At 38.0% G+C, this 12,921-nt stretch overlaps 1 long non-coding RNA gene across 2 annotated transcripts in view; it reads right to left on the reverse strand.

Moving 5' to 3' along the window:
- LOC140604092 (uncharacterized) overlaps positions 1-12,921 on the reverse strand; it is a 129,842-nt gene that overhangs the window by 111,673 nt on the left and 5,248 nt on the right. For both annotated transcript variants that reach the window (XR_012007131.1, XR_012007130.1), the window contains exon 2: positions 1,602-1,657. This is a non-coding gene — a long non-coding RNA (uncharacterized lncRNA). The remainder of the gene's footprint in view (positions 1-1,601; positions 1,658-12,921) is intronic.

The raw sequence follows: 12,921 nt of genomic DNA on the forward strand, positions 1-12,921 counted from the left end.
CTTATATCTGAAAATGTATTTTCTTCAAGCTATATATTTCATCTTAGCAATGGTTGTCTCTGAGTAGAAGATAATTTTCTACTTCATACTCCCTTAAAATTTTTCAGGTTTTGAATAATGCATATGTAGTATTTTCATAATCTAAAAGTACATACATATTGTTCAGATGTTACAGTGCAGGTCTCCAGATCTAAAAAAAAAAAAATACAAAAAAAAAACCCAAAAAATACAAAAAATAAAATAAAAAATAAAATAAAAAATATATAATAAAAAAAATAAAAAAATAAAAATAAAATAAAATAAAAGACTGTGCATAGAATACACCTACCATAGAAAAACAACAAGGAAAAAGGGAGTGTGTGATCATTTTATAGCATCTCTGAAGAACTTCTAAATATAGCCTAATATTCCAGAGCTGGATCATGGATTGGGATACTATGAGAATTTTCAGTATAGGACCCAGAGCCCTGGGGCGAGGGGAGGTTGTGTATGGAACTCTGGACCTCACCACGATTCCAGCTATCTTCTCCAAACCCTATCTAGGGGTCCTGGGAAAGGGACTCCCCACTGCTCGATGAAGATGTAAGAACTCCTTAAGGAGGACATTTCTGCCATGAGAAGAAAAGCAGGGTGAAAATGCAAATTAATACAATAATGAAATATCCTTTTTATCCATCCCACCAGAATGGCATAATGTTTAATGTTTGAAAATATCAGGTGTTGATGAGGATTTGAGGAAATGTGTTTTCTTGCTCAGTACTGGCAGGAATATAAGTTGGTATAGGCATCTGGGAGGGCAGTTTGGATTACACTACTAATTCATTAACTATACATACCTAAACACGCACAACTGGGCCAAGTGCATACTTGATTATTGCACGAGTAACACAAACAATACTTTGCCAAAAATAGATACTTTTCAGGTAGCCTGTGATATCACAAAAGTATAAAAAGACTGTAAAAATTGTATTGTACAAAACTGGCAATCTACTGAAATGAAAGAATCCCAAGTGATGATGGTAAGAGATCTTTAGTTAACTGCCTTTTGAGAACAAGAGTTAAGTGGAGGATGGAAGCCAATCAACCAATTTTGTTATATTCAGATTCACAACATTATAGTATTTACCCTAGAGAAGCATCACTCAAGTAAGAAGTCAATCATTGGAACACTGTTTGTATTGGGATGAAAATCACCTACTAGCCCGTTAGTAGGGAAGTACTTAAATTATCATGGCTTCATACTATGAAGCAGTCAAAGAATGAGTCACGTGTATATGTCCAGACATGATCCACGGCATGAATAAAATTTTAAAAACTAGCAACAGAATGATAAAAGCAGCAGTCATGTAAAAATAATAATCATATATGTTTATCTAGATAAATGTGTATAAATTGATTTTTAAAGTTCTAGGAAAATACATACTAAAGTGATAGCCATAGTTACATTTGAGGTTGGGAGAAGGGGATCAAATGAAACTTTAATTTGATCTGTAATATTCAACTTTTAGAATTTATGATGGAAATGTATTCATGTATTTCCTGTGCAGATAATATAAACAACATTTTTTTTAAAAATAGCTCTTAGAAAAACAGGCACAAACCCATGTAGTCTGTAACCACCAGGGACTTTACTTCTTTGGTGCTTTCCTTGAAAACTCTGAAAAAAAAAAAAAAACACATTTAGCAAAAAAACAAACAAACAAAAAAAAGACTTCTAACTCTTGCTCTTAATTTCTTTTTAAATTTCCCCTGGTTATTTAGTAAAGGAAACTTCATACCTCAAGGAGAAGAAGGTGAGGAAGAGGGAGAGAAGATGAGAAGATGGAAAGAGAAGAGAGTGTGGAGGAGAGAGAGGGGAAGGTAAGATGGACAAAAGTAGAGAGAACTATACTCGCCTCCATTCCCTGTGAGAAAAAAGGGCTCCTACCTTAGAATCCTGACCCTCCCATGTAAGGGTTGTGTGAACGTGAGCAAGTGTCTCTATTTCTGGATCCTGCGTTTTCTCTTGTGCAGACAAGCGAGTGAGAAGGCCTAGGTAAGCACAACCGGGAGCAAGGCAGTGTACTTGGGCCTAGCAGGGCCATAGGGAGCTGCGAGCTTGAGGGGAAGGGGCTGGGGGGCTCTTCTACCTGCAATATGATTCATTCCATCTGATGGGGGCTGACCCACCTCCCATCTGTCATCAGACAAAGAAAAGAGAAGGAGAGATCACCAGCGAACCCAAACCTTCAATCTGCAGAAATTCGCAGACATAAGATGCATGGGTCCCATCGGTCATTGTTATCGTTAGACCACATTTGCAGCCCTTGATAATTTGCAAAGTGCCTTCCTTTCCATTACCTAATGTGATTCCCACCACAACTTGGTTAGGTTATCGGGCAGATAATATTTGCATTTCCAGAGAAGGAAATTGAGGCTCAGGGTAGCTAAGGGACTTGCCAAAATCACTCAGAAGTAGAGTGGGGATTCATTCAAAGGCAGTTCCATGTGGTTATGAAGCCTTACCTACTTCCCACGTCTGCTGCACCTCACCACTGGTCACCAGTAAGGTGAGCAATGAGCACAGGTGGAGCGGGGGAGGGGAGTGGGGAGCTGAGGGAGAGGCTAAGGCACCATCATTCCTGGATGATCCCCCTTCCCTATTTACCCCATGTCCCACTATCTACTTTGCAGCTACTCCAGAGAAAGGACAGCAGATACCAGGTTCCTTTGTGGGAAAATTCTCTCCCAATTCAACCTTGTACATTATCCAAAACCATCACGGTTGAATCTCCCTGTCTGCCCTAAGATAGCACTCATGTGGGGCTAGTCTGTCTGTCTACTTGATAAAGTTTTCCCTCTTTCTCCAACTTTCCATTCCTTTTCCAAACACACTACACGGGGAAATTCTCAGACTCCATATTTGTTTGGGCATCTTGGGAATCCTTGGAGGATATTCTGAGATCATGCTCTGTCCATGAATCTTTTTTTCCAAGACCCCCCTTCCAGTACCAGAAGCAGACTGTCCCTTAATCTTTAGGGATTGAAAATAGATTTTCCTTCTTCGTATGTGTGAAGTGAACTGTGACCACTTGGCTTAGGTGGCTTTGTTCCTGGCCAGCAACAAAAGAGGGGATTTGATGAGGAAAAAATCATTTGGGCTGGCTTTCAAGAACCCCATGAAAAGTTTTAAGATTTATGTGTTCTCAGATGCAGTCACACACGGATGAAAAAGAAAAAAGTACGGGTACAGGGAGGGAGGAGGAAGAGGGGAAAAAAACAGAAGAAAAGAAAAAGGAAATCAAAAGAAAAGAATCCCCTTTATATCCGGAATTGCTGACATTTAAAAAACAATATATTTTTTTTTCCTACTGTGAACCTTGAGCAAGGCACCCAAGTCAGGACCTACAAAAGTCAGCCCAGAGGCAAGTTTCCACAGTGTCTCTTTGCTTCAATAATATGCTAAAGTAGTTATAAATCCTTTGTCTGAGAGATAGGAAGGAAAGACAGATTTTTCATCCAGGCGACTAGGATAAGATAGGAAGCCAAGTACCATAATGTCTTCATAAGCCCTTCAACAAGATTACTTAACAGACTGGTTTTTCCTGCCAAAGCAAAGTAAAGAACTAAAGCAGTTTGCTGCATAAGTTAGATGAACTTGGCCCAATTCCATCAAAAGATGGAGAATTGGGGGAATTGGGGGGAGTAGACTTTCTTTGTCTGAGGAGTAGCCTCACTTCTGTGTTCCATTTGTCACTGGATATCAGGTTCCCTTAAAAAGCAAAGTAAGCAGGCATGGATGTAGCTTATTGATAATTCTCTTATTCTACAAAATTAGCATTATTGAGTATTAAGTTATGCTAGGACTTTGCATATATCATCTCACTTAAGTCTTATGATGTATCCTCAGGAAAAAAAAATGTACCAACCTGATTTTCAGGTGAGGAAATTGATATTGAGGATTTGAGCTGAATTCTTTCACACACACACACACACACACACACACACAGACACACACACACCATTTTGTATTATATGTATCAAAAAGAGATCATATAAAAACTGCTGGGAAATCCATGCATAATAGAATATAATGAATAAATTTTTACAATATCATGTGGAAGGAATTTATATTATGATGTGAGTTGTCAGAAATCATATTGTGAATTCAACCTTTCCTATTCATTCTTTTTTTTTATTTAAAATCAATTAATTAAAAAAAATAATAAAATAAAATAATAAAATAAATTAATTAGCATATAGTATATTTTGTATACTATATTAGCAATATATTTTATTGTATATTTTAATATGTACTATATTAAAATAAAATTAATTAATTAGCATATAGTATATTTTGCAGGTAGAGTTTAGTGATTCATCATTTGAATATAACACCCAGGGCTCATTACATCACTTGCCCTCCTTAATGCCCATCACCTAGTTACCCCATTCCCCCACCCCCTCCCCTCTAGTGACCCTCAGTTTGTCTCCTAGAGTTAAGAGTCTCTTATAGCTTGTCTCCCTCTCTGATTTATTTTTCCTTTCCTGATTTATTTCCCTTTCCCTATGTTCATCTGTTTTGTTTCTCAAATTCCACATATGACTGAAATAATATATTTGTCTTCCTCTGACTGACTTATTTGACTTAGCATAATACCCTCTAGTTCCATCCATGTCATTGCAAATGGCAAGATTTAATTCTTTTTGATGGTTGAGTAGTATTCCAGTGTGTGTATATACCACCTCTTCTCTGTCCATTCATCTGTCAATGGACACCTGGGCTCCTTCCATAATTTGGCTGTAGTGGACTTTGCTGCTATAAAAGTTGGAGTGCAAATGCCCCTTTGGATCATTACATTTATATCTTTAGAGTAAATACCTAGTAGTGCAATTGCTACGTCATAGGATAGCTCTATTTTTAACTTGTCAACTTTTTGAGGAATCTCCATACTGTTTTCCAGAGTGGCTGCACCAGTCTGCATTCCCAGCAAAGTGTTAACAGGGTTCCCCTTTCTCCACATCCTTGTCAACATTCCTGACTTATTAATTTTAGCCATTTTTACTGGCGTGATGTGGTATCTTGTTGTGGTTTTTAATTTGTATTTTCCTGATGCTGAATGACATTGAGCATTTTTTTCATGTGTCATTTGGCCATTTATATATCTTCCTTGGAGAAATGTCAGTTCGCATCTTGTAGATGTAGAAATAAGAGTTTCAATGACTTGGCCTGGGTTGTCACTAGAGACTCATGAGCACTAAGACCAAAGTACCTGAAATTTTGACTCTCTGATCTTATTTTAAATATTTTAGCTTTTATCATTATAAAATGCAACCGCTTTCCCCATCTTGGATATTGTAGACTATTGTTTTTATTGACTATCTTGTCAACTGGTCAGCAAATTCAGAGACAGAGGGAAAGAGCTTCTTAAATGTAGTGTAGTAGTTATGGAAATGAACTTTAGGGTTCAACAGACTAGATTTGAATTCATGCTTTACCTCTTTAAATTTTTTTTTAGGATTTATTTTAGAGAGACCAGTGAGGTGGTAGAGAATCTCAAGCAGACTCTGCTGAGCATGGAGCCCAATGTGGGGCTTCATCTCACAACCCATGAGATCATGACATGAGCCAAAACCAAGAGTTGAATCCCCAGAGCACCCATTTCCTCTCTTGAAATGTGGGGATAATGAAAGTATCTATCTTACTGGTTTACTGTGAAGATGAGTTAACACATTTTTTTTTTTTGAGTTAACACATCTGTTTGGGTTTTTTTTTTTAAGATTTTATTTATTTATTCATGAGAGACACAGAGCGAGGCAGAGACATAGGCAGAGGGAGTAACAGGCTCCCTGAGGGAAGCCCAATGGGGACTCGATTCCAGGACCCCGGGATCACAACCTGAGCCAAAGGTAGATGCTCAACTGCTGAGCCACCCAAGTTAACACATTTAAATCCCTTGTTCACCATATCTGACATATTTTTGTTATCATTAGAGACATGCTCAAAAGAAATAAATCTTTCAAAAAAAAATTGAAGATTGGTCATATCTTCTTAAAACTAAGCCTGAGTATTAAAATATTCTTCCAGGGACTCCTGCGTGGCTCAGTGGTTGAGCATCTGCCTTTGGCCCAGGGCGTGATCCCAGGGACCTGGGATCTGGTCCTGCATCGGGCTCCCCACAGAGATCCTGCTTCTCTCTCTGCCTGTGTCTCTGCCTCTCTCTGTGTGTCTCTCATGAATAAATAAATAAAATCTTTTTAAAAAATAAATAAAATTATTCTTCCAGAAAATGTAAAGTCTCAAATATAGTATGGCTGAAGCATGGACAAAATTACAGAGTTGAAATGGAAAAGTAACCTTTGTATTTATCATTTCCCTTTCAGAAAACTCAACACGTAAATCACCAATGGAAAGTACCAGTCATCCAGTATTAGATAAAACTGAAGGAGAAATATTTTCCTCCTCTTGGTAAAACAACCATGTCACAAAGTTACTATTTAAATCATCAATTATTTAAAGTCAGTAATTCTCCTATTTTCACTTGTGCTCTATTAAATAGTTGGTCACCACCATATCATGTCTTAATATATTATATAATCAGACATCAATCCTCTATAGCTCATCCTCCTAAGAGTGGAAAACAGTGATTTTATGTATTTCTCCTATAATTTACTTTGGCATAATTAACAATAACTTTGTAGGCTTTAGTTATTGGACAACGTTACAGAGAATATAATACGCTTACATTAATATGCCCTGGAAACATAAATTATGGAATGAATGAAGAGAAGGAACTAAACGAGTAAATAACGTTAAGTGGCCTCTGTAGCGCTCTCACGCAAGCAAAAACACGTTTTCAAGGACGAAACAAAGAACATCAGCGCCACCTGGAGGAAGGAGTCTATTTGACTTAGAAAGTAGACCTGAATTTTGGGAAAATGCGGGGAAATGGGCAACAGAGATGGTCTAGCCCTGTGTGGTCCCTACATGGTAGCAGGCATCTGGCTATTGAGCACTTGAAATATGCTAGTTCAAATTGAGATGTGCACACACCAGATTTCAAAGAATTAATGCGGAAAAAATATTAAGTATCTCATTCATAATTTTACATTGATGATGGTACAATATTTTTTATTATATCAAGTTAAAATGTCACCACAATTAATTTTACCTACTTGTTTTTACCTTTTTAATGTAGCTTCTAGACATTTAAAATTATACACGTAGTTCACATTATCTTTCCATCAGACAAGGCTGATCTCACCTTCACCGCTCAGAATGTGGGCCAAGGATCAGCAGCACGGGTGTTCATTACGGGAGAGCTTGCTAGAAATGCAGGTTTTCAGACCCCTATCCCCCACCTACTGAGTAGGAATCTACATTTTAGCAAAATCCCCAGGTGATTCCTATATATTAAATTTGAGACTTTTTGATACAATCCAGCCCCTTTGCTTTACAAATGAGCAAACTGAGACCCAAAGTGGTAATGTGGCTTGTTCATGGTTATTCAGTTGGCTGCCCCAAGACCTGATTCCCTGGTGGTCTTGAAACTGCCAATGATCGCACCCAACATGGTATCTTCCTGCAGACCTTTCCCTCTCAGAGTAAAGATAAAACAGATTGCTACATCACTAGCAGAAAACAAAGTATCATTGTAAGTATATGAGACTTTATGGTGTCTTCAGGGATATTTATAACAGAATTCTAAGGTATTCTTGAGCACTTGTACAAGAAAGTCACCATAAGTCACTACACAAGAACATTCAAAACCTGTACCTAAATCATTCCTACAATTAACATCCTATCACCACGGAAAAAAAAAGGCCGGAGTCTGGAATCAATAATGTGCATTCCAATCACTGAGTCACTAAGAACAATTTTTTTCTTTTCAAATTTTATATTAGCTAAATCCAAAGTTTACATCAGTATTCACTCTTTGCACTGTACAGTTCTGTGGATTGTGTCAAATGCATGTCATATATCCACTATGACAGCATGATACGAGTGGTGTCATCACCCTAAAAATTCCCTGTGCATCACCTATTCATCCCTACCTACTCACCTGCCAAGCCCCTGGCAACCACTTTTTTTTTTTTTTTTACACTTTACAGTTGTCTTTTCCAGAATAATGTAATATGGTTAAAATCATAGAGTCTGTAGCCTTCTCAGTAGATAGGCTTCCACTTCGCAATATTCATTTCTGATCCACCCATGTCTTTGGGAGGCTCGATAACATGTTTCTTTTTATTACTAATCTATATGCAATTGTATGGATGTATCAAGGTTTGTTCATTCACTCACCTACTGAGAGACAGCTTGATTGCATTCAGTTTTTAGAAAAATAGCGTAACTCCTATCCTTGTTCCTCCATAGGTTTTTAAGACTTTTTTCTCTCTTTCGTTTTCTGCAACATTAATCCAATATGGTTAGGTGTAGATTTTTTGGTACTTATCTTGCTGGTATTCTCTGAGCTTTCTGAATCTGTGGTTTGGGATCTGTTGTTAATTTTGAAAATTCTCAGCCATTATTATTAGATATTTTTGCTGCTCGTTTCTCCTCCTGCTCCCTCTGATATTCCCGTTAAGCATAGATCACCTTATTAGTGATTGCCCCCACAGTTCTTTGATATTCTGCTCAACTTTTCCATTCTCATTTTTGTTTGTATTTCAGTCTAGGAAGTTTCTATTGAAATATACTCAAACTCACTGATTCTCTCCTTAGCCACGTCCATTTTAGTGATCAGCTGTTTAGACGTATTCATTTCTGTTACACTGTTTTTTTGTTTGTCTTACAGCATTTCTTTTGAATTGTCCATCTCCCTGCTTCACTTACCCATCTGGTCTTGCATGTTGCCCACTTTCTTTTCATTAGAGACCATAAAACATAGTTATTTTAAATTCCTGATCTTTGGGAATTTAATTTCCAAAATCTCTGCCATATCTGAATCTTGTTGTAATGCTTGCTTTGTCTCTTCACACTGTTTTTTCTTGTCTTTCAGCACGCCTAGTAATTTTCTGTTGAAAGACACATGTGATGTTCAAAGAACAGGAATTGAGGAAAGACCATTAGTTGAGGTTTTATGTTTATCTTGCTAGGAGTCAGGCCAGGTCTACATGTGAGCTTTCCTTCCCGGCTTTTACTGAGTCACTAGTGTATACTGCCCACTGCAAGGTTACATCCTTGCAAATGGCCAAGAACTGTGTAAAGGAGACAGATCCCTTTAGGATAAGAAGGAAGGTAGAAGAAGGAGTTTCAGTTTATAACCCAGCTCCTCGCAGGACAGTCTTACTCATTCTCTGAATGTCCAGCTCTTCACAGTATATTTAGCACACAGAAGGACTTTGAATAATATGTGTTGAAAGAACAGATTAGTTTCTGTTGATCAGGTTCTATACTTAAGGAAATGTTCCCTTCTTTACATTAGCTGGTAACACTATACAGAAATTCAGGAAAATGCTTTAAAAAGTATCACTTTCTTGATGGGATGAGCGCTGAGTGTTATACTGTATGTTGGCAAATAGAATTTCAATAAGAAAAATAAAAAATAAAGTTAGTAGTGCCTTTATGTCAAAATTGCTTTGCAATTAAACACATTGTTAAAAGAAACACAAATAGATACTAGTTTTTGGTGGTGAGAACGTAATTCATTGCATAGAAAGAGGAGGTTCCAGGTAAAATAATATTAGCAAAGAATTCCAAGGAGTAGATGTGGTTAAAATATTTTCCACTTATTTTTGTGAAGGTTTTTACTAAGATGAATCAAACCTAATCAATTTCCAGTGCTCTATGCATATGACCCAAATGCTTTCTCTCATAAGCCATTATTCTTTTGTATGCCAACTGGAAAATGTAGATTGAACTTAGGAAATGAATTTCTGTGTCATTTGAATTGAATATACTGAGTGGAATAGGAAGCACAGTAACAAAATGAATTTTTTTTAATGATGTAAGTCATATAGGAAGGAAAGTTTAACTCCCACTCTCTTCCTTTCAATTGTCCCATTTCCTCATGTTTTATCCATTACTCATGTCAGGTTTTGTTATTAACCTAAATAAAATAATAGGACATCAACCCTGCTTATTGTATGTAATAGTGAACAGATGGCTGGTTGCATATAATTATTGGAATGTAATAATAATGAAAATGATATGCAAAAATATTAATTTCAATACCATTAATGTGGCACTCAAGTATGCACTGCCTTTCATTTCTTGTACTGATGTCTTGAATAGATATGGAATGATTCACTATTCAATCATTCAACAATATACATTGAGTACCTATATGGCAGGCAGTGACATGGGCACTATAAAAATAGGGAGTAAAACAATTGCTGCCCCCCTCCATGCATTTATTTTGGTGGCTAAGGACAGACAATAAACACATAAATGATGGGATACATGGAATGTCAGATTGTAACAAATATTGTGGAGATATGGGGAGAGGGAGTGCAAAGGAGGAAGGTACTATTTTATATAGGGTGGTGTCTTAATTTTGAGTGGAAGCCAAAAGAATCACTGGAAGTAGTCATGCAGTTAACTGGGGGAGAGCTGCTTGGTCAAATGGAACAAAAATACAAAGGCCATAAGGCAGGAGCATGCTTAGCAGTTTGAGGAGCAACACAGAGGCCAGTGTGAAGGGAGTGTGGGGTAGAGGGACATGGCAAGAGGAGTAGGAGATGAAGTCAGAGAGGTAGCAGGGGCCAGATCAGGGAGGACTGAGTAGGCCCTTGTAAGGATTTTTGATGTTCCTCTAAGTACAAGGAAAGCCACTAGAGAGTTTAGCAGATGCGAAACATGATCTGACTTAGCCTTGAGAAGAAATCACTTCAGCTTCTGTGAGGGAAATAGACCTTAGGGACTAAGGCAGAAATGGGAGTTAGAAGATTATTTTAACAATCCAGGCAGGAAGTGACGGGGACATGAACAAGAATGATAGTCCTGGAGATACTGAAATGGTATCAAATTCTAGACATAGTTTGAAGGTTAACCTAGCAGGATTTTCAGGTGGATTAGATGTGGTGTATGAGATGACAAGATAAGGCCAAGATTTTTGAGGAATGGAGATAACCAGCTCCTGGGAAAACTGAGACATGAGTAGATTTTTTGTGAGGAAAAGAAGGGAGAGAGGGAAGATCAGAAATTGCTTTTAGAGATGAATTTAAGATGACTTTTAAATATTCATTTTTAAAATTAGGTAGACTAGAATGATTCAAGGGGAAGGTTGAGGCCTTGGAATTATTTCAGTCCCTGAAGCACGAGATCACTGGAGAAGTGAGTGGAAATGGAACTGAGAAGAGTTTCAGGACTGAGCCTTGGGATATCCAACCCTCAAAGGGGCTGATCTGATTGTTGTCCAGCTGCTCAGATGTTTCATGTTGTGTCCCCCCCACCCCACCCACCCGACCATAAATGCCCGCTCCCCGAGGCTATAGCCCAGTATTTCTAATCCCCACTATGCACTGTGCCCATAGTTGGTGCTCAATAGTTGGTGTATGAGTGAACAGAGGAATGTACCACGCAATGTTTAGAGGGGTTACCAAGATAAAGGAAGAAAAAGTAAGGGGGGGACCATACTGGCTACATTTCTCCAGTCCTCATCACTCACTTCTTCCCATGGGAGAAAAAATGGTTTACCTGCTTAATGAACTTGGGAAAGGGAATTGAGACTGAGAGGCTCAGCAGACTCTGGGCTCTCACCTCTCACCAAGACTGCTGTTTGAGGGCGAGGAGAGGGGGAGGTGGTGATAAATTATACTCACCCCTCAAATCTCAATGCATTGTTCTGTGTCTTTTGTTTCCTTCCACTGACCATACTGTTCTCAAGGTTCACCCGAGTCGTCACAGCACATATTGGCCCTTCATTCATTTTTATGGCCAAATATAATTCCATTGTATGGATATACCACCTTTTGCTTATGCATTCATCCACTGACAGATATTTCTATTTTTTCCATCTTTGGCTATTCTTAAGAATGCTGCTGTAAACATTCACGTACAAGCTTCCTTGTGGGCATACGTTTTTAATTCTTGTGATTCTACGCCTAGCAGTACAATTGCTAGACCACGTGGTACCTCCATGTTTCACTTTTTTGAGGAATTCCCAGACTGTTTTTCAATGTGCACCATTTCCCATTCCCCCTAGTAGTGTGTGAGGGTTCTAATTTCTCCACACTTGTTATTATCTGATTGTAGTTGTACCACTGGGTGTGAAGTGCATCTCACTGAGGTTTGGGTTTGGATTTTTGCTGATAGATAACGACGTTGAGGTCTTCTGCTATGCGTATTGGCCATTTGTATACTTCCCTTTGTCCCTTTCCCCACTACATACAGTTTGAATCCTACTTATATTGTATTGGTGGACCTTATGTTTTTATTTTTATTTTTTTATGATTTTATTTATTCATGAGAGAGAGAGGCAGAGACATAGGCAGAGGGAGAAGCAAGCTCCCTATGGGGAGACCGATGCAGGACTTGATCCCGGGACTCTGGGATCACACCCTGAGCTGAAGGCAGCCACGCAGGCGTCCTGACCTTACATTTTTTTTAATATTAACTTGAGGCTTGACATCTAACATGATAGTTCTTATCCTCCCAAACACAAAGACCTTAAAAGAAATTTACCACTTCATCCCATCTTAACCATTCTCTATTATTTTATTCCAACTTTATTTTTTATACAAGTTTGTCAATAACATCATTTTATGAAATAAGTGCCTACTCAGTTACCTAAGTAAACACCTCACCTGCTAATTACATCGTTTATCATTGTCCACCACATCTCACTCTTTTCTTCTGGGTTTGATTTCCTTCATTTATTTATTTATTTATTTATTTATTTATTTATTTATTTATTTATTTATGATAGTCACAGAGAGAGAGAGAGAGAGGCAGAGACATAGGCAGAGGGAGAAGCAGGCTCCATGCACCAGGAGCCCGAC

This window comes from Canis lupus, chromosome 14 (genome assembly GCF_048164855.1).
Source record: "Canis lupus baileyi chromosome 14, mCanLup2.hap1, whole genome shotgun sequence".
Lineage (NCBI taxonomy): Eukaryota > Metazoa > Chordata > Mammalia > Carnivora > Canidae > Canis > Canis lupus.